Below are 4,116 nucleotides of genomic sequence, written 5' to 3'. Positions count from 1 at the left end.
TTTTTTTTTTTTTTTTTTTTTTTTTTTTTTTTTGAGAGGAGGTCTTACTCTGTCGCCAGGCTGGAGTGCAGTGGCACAATCTTGGCTCATTGCAACCTCTGCCTCCTGGATTCAAGCGACTCTCCTGCCTCAGGCTCCAGAGTGGTGGGGTTTCACCATGTTGGCCAAGGTGAGCAGATCATAAGGTCAGGAGATTGAGACCATCCTGGCCAACATGGCGAAACCCTGTCTCTACTAAAAATACAAAAATTAGCCGGGTGTGGTGGCGCACATCATAATCCCAGCAGGAGACGGGATAAGGGTAATCACCCCAGCACCTGGACTCATTTAGGTTTGGTAAATTTACTGAGGCTCCAGAGGAAGGGCTTCAGGACTCAGACCTTAGTTAATCACTAATGTCTTCAGATGAATGCACACTTACACATAGACATGTAACTTAGCCAGGCACAGTGGCTCACACCTATAATCCCAGCTCTTAGGGAGGCAGCAGCAGGAGGATAGCTTGAGCCCAGGAGTTTGAGGCTTAGCCTGGGCAATATAGCGAGACCCTGTTCTCCACAAAAAGAAAAAAAAAAAGACAAAACAAGCAAACAAACAAAAAAGACATATAGCTTTGAAGGTGTATAAGTTCTGGAAAACTTTGTAATTTTGAGTTGTTCTGGCAATAATTTCCAGGCGTTCTCCCTGTAACTGGTTGCAGAAAATAAAAACTCTCTTCTTCCCCAGTTCGTCTGCATCTCATTATTGGGCCACGAGAAATAGCAGCCCAACCCTCAGTTTGGTCGGGGAACAACTGCACTCCAGTGTGGGTGACAGACTCTGTCTCAAAATAAACGAAAGAAAGCAGGGGAGGACTTCGGGTAAGTGTTTGAAAAACAGAGGAGGTATGTGTGCACCAGAGACCAGGAATCTTGAAGTTCATCTCAGAATTCCACCTGCCCCAGAGACATTTAAGGTAAACAGGTGGGTAAAAATTGGAGCTCACTGAAGAATCAGGCTCTAAAGAATTTGACTATAAGAAATCCTTTATCTGGCCAGGTGTGGTGGCTCATGCCTGTAATCCCAACACTTTGGGAGGCCGAGGCAGGTGGATCACTTAAGGTCAGGAGTTTGGGACCAGCCTGGCCAACATGGCAAAACCCCGTCTCTACTAAAAATACAAAAATTAGCCAAGCATGGTAGTGTGCACCTGTAGTCCCTGCTACTCGGGAGGCTGAGGCAGGAGAATCACTTGAACCCAGGAGGTGGAGGTTGCAGTGAACCGAGATCACACCACTGCACTCCAGCTTGGACGACAGGGCAAAACTCTGTCTCAAAAAAAAAAAAAAGAAATCCTTTACCTGGTATATTGATATGCTAAGCTTGTTATTCAAGCTAGATGTTATTTATTATGTAGGGGCTTTATTTTTATGTAGCCATCATTCTACTGATCTCAAAAACTCTCTTTTGTTCAAAGCCTAAATAACCTAAACCCCTAAAATTGGGGCGCCTCCCTGATACGTAAGCTGTGGACCAGTAGTGCTACGGAGGCAGAGCAGGCCAGCTGTTCTGGGTTTGCTCTCAGACTCGCTTTTGGTCAGGGAGGCTGCCCCTGACTCCACCGCCCCCATGGGCAGCATCGCCTGAGCTCCCTTGCCTCTGGCTTCCGGTTGGGGTCAGCCAGCGCAAGGCAACAGGAAGGAACAAGGGCAGGAGGAGAGAGAGACGACAGGGAAGTTGTTCTGCTCCTCCTCCCTTGCTGCCGCCTGGCATGGCTGTGTTCCATGTGGCCCTGTCCCTGGCTCCACGCCCTCACCAGCTTCTGATCCCAGCAAACATTCTTCTTGCCCTTCAGGGCTGGGAGTAACAACTACCCAGAGTCCCTGGTGCCTCCCCATCCTTTGTTGGTTTCTTTACCCAACTCTTTAAAGAATCTCTTCATTAAACTCTTTTCAGATATATTATTAATATTTTTAGTGTGTCCTGCCAGGATTGTGACGGATACAGACAGATGACACATGACTGATCTTCCTCTATCTTTTGATTCCTGGATGTTATTTATATTTTGATGTATGTAGAACAAACATACATACATGTACATGTATACATAAAGAGCCTTAAACATCTAACAACAAAATGACCTGACGCAAAGCACTGGGAACTTGCTGGGGAATCCTAGAAGGTCATAGAGGTCAGATACACCGAGGTCTATGACGGTGAAGATGTGGAAATCCTTCAGGATCCTGAGTTTGTGCTCTCTGCTTCCCAGTCTCTAAGATATCCCAAAAGGAGAGTGTCTGAAAAGATAGAGATGCTTCCAGCACGGCTGTTGCATAACTACACCAAAACTTAGTGGCTTAAAACAACCACCATGTCTTTAGCCCGCAGATCTGTGATTCGGGCAGGTCTTTGTGGGATGGCACAGCTTTGCTCCATGTGATGAAACCTTGTGGTGGCTGCAGGTTGGTGCCCTAGACAGCGGTCCCAGATTAGCCAGTCCACTTGGACAGTGGCTTAGGGCTCCTGAGAGAGAGCCAAGCAGAAGCTGGGTTGCTCTGAAGATTTGACCAACCCAGGGTCAGTCCCTCCTGTTGCCCTCATTTCCTCCTGTTGCCTTGCGCTGGCTGACCCCAGCAAGGAAGCTCGGGTGATGCTGCCCATGGGGGGTAGCGGTGGGGGGGCAGCCTCCCTGGCCAAAAGTGAGTCTGGGGGGAACCAAGAAGCCACGCAGTTTCTTCATCTGGCCACAGTCACAAAGGCTCAACCTGGTTAGAGGTGAGAGAACAGAGATGCAATGTCTTGATCAGGAGTGACAAGGCTCAGGAGGAGCCCACAGGACCAGAAATGCAGCTGTGGCCAAGCTGAACAAATAGAATCTGCCACAAAGACATTAAGGAAATCAATACCAAGTGTGAGAGTCAACAGCACCCACTCTGTGTCGCCCTGCTATGGTCACGTTGGAGCGCCCTCCCTCCCCAAGCCTGCATGACAGCAGCTAGAATGCAACTGCACACCAAGGCTGCTTTAGAGACCTCGTCACCTTTACAACATTGCACGAACGCATTTCTGCCTTGCTCTGCACTAAATCTCAGATGTCACATAAACCAGTAACAACTACCAGTTAATTGATTCTGGAAGAAAGCTACACAGAGTTTCTTTTTTTTTTTCTTTGCTAGTGATGAATAATTTTCCTTTGAATCATACTTTGAAATATGGCAGAATGTGGTTCTTTCATTTTCAAAACCTAGCATTGGTGACAAAAAAGAAAATAAAGGAGAGGTCTTGAGTATCCATCACACTGCAAGCTGAGCACCATATTCCATCGCATAGTTTCCAGAATTTCCACGTGTGTGTGAATGTACGTGAGCATTCCATGTCAATGTCACTTCAAGGACAAATCTTTCTCCCCCTCCATCAGAGAGTCTTCACCAAACAAGCATTTCTGGAGTAACCTACTCTTCATCATCAAGAACAACCCGGAGTGCATGCTGGGTCCTGTGGGCACAGAGGTTACAATGGTAGAGACTATACCATCTGCGCTGAGACCTACAGCCCAGGCTGGATCCAGTGTCCGGCTAGCCTGAGGCCTGTCCATTCTACAAGTCCATACATTCATGCTCATCTCTCCCTCAAGAGTTCCCAAACTCTGACCAGACACAGTGGCTCACACCTGTAATCCCAGCACTTTGGGAGGCTGAGGCTGGCAGATGTCCTGAGGTCAGGAGTTCAAGGCCAGCCTGGCCAACATGGCTAAACCCCATCTCTACTAAAAACAAAAAATTCACTGGGCATGGTGGTGCATGCCTGTAATCCCAGCAGCTCGGGAGGCTGAGGCAGGAGAATCATTTGAACCCAGGAGAGGGAGGTTGCAGTGAGCCGAGATGGCACTATTGCACTCCAGCTTGGGTGACAGAGTGAGAACCCATCTCAAAAAAAAAAACAGAAAAGAGTTGCCAAACTCTGCCCAGGTCTCCTCTGTGATTCCAGGTGTCTTGTCTCCTGGTGGGCACAGTGGTAACCTCTCCTCACACAATTCAACCCGCCTAAGTGCTCCTGCCTGTTGCCTCATCTCCCATCTCTCCTCCTAGTTCCCCTTTAATTGTCCCCCTTTGGTCTACTAATGAGTCAATGACTCCA

This window comes from Piliocolobus tephrosceles, chromosome 14, assembly GCF_002776525.5.
Source record: "Piliocolobus tephrosceles isolate RC106 chromosome 14, ASM277652v3, whole genome shotgun sequence".
NCBI lineage: Eukaryota > Metazoa > Chordata > Mammalia > Primates > Cercopithecidae > Piliocolobus > Piliocolobus tephrosceles.
The sequence above is the reverse complement of the archived record's forward strand: the minus strand, read 5'-3'. Positions refer to the sequence as shown.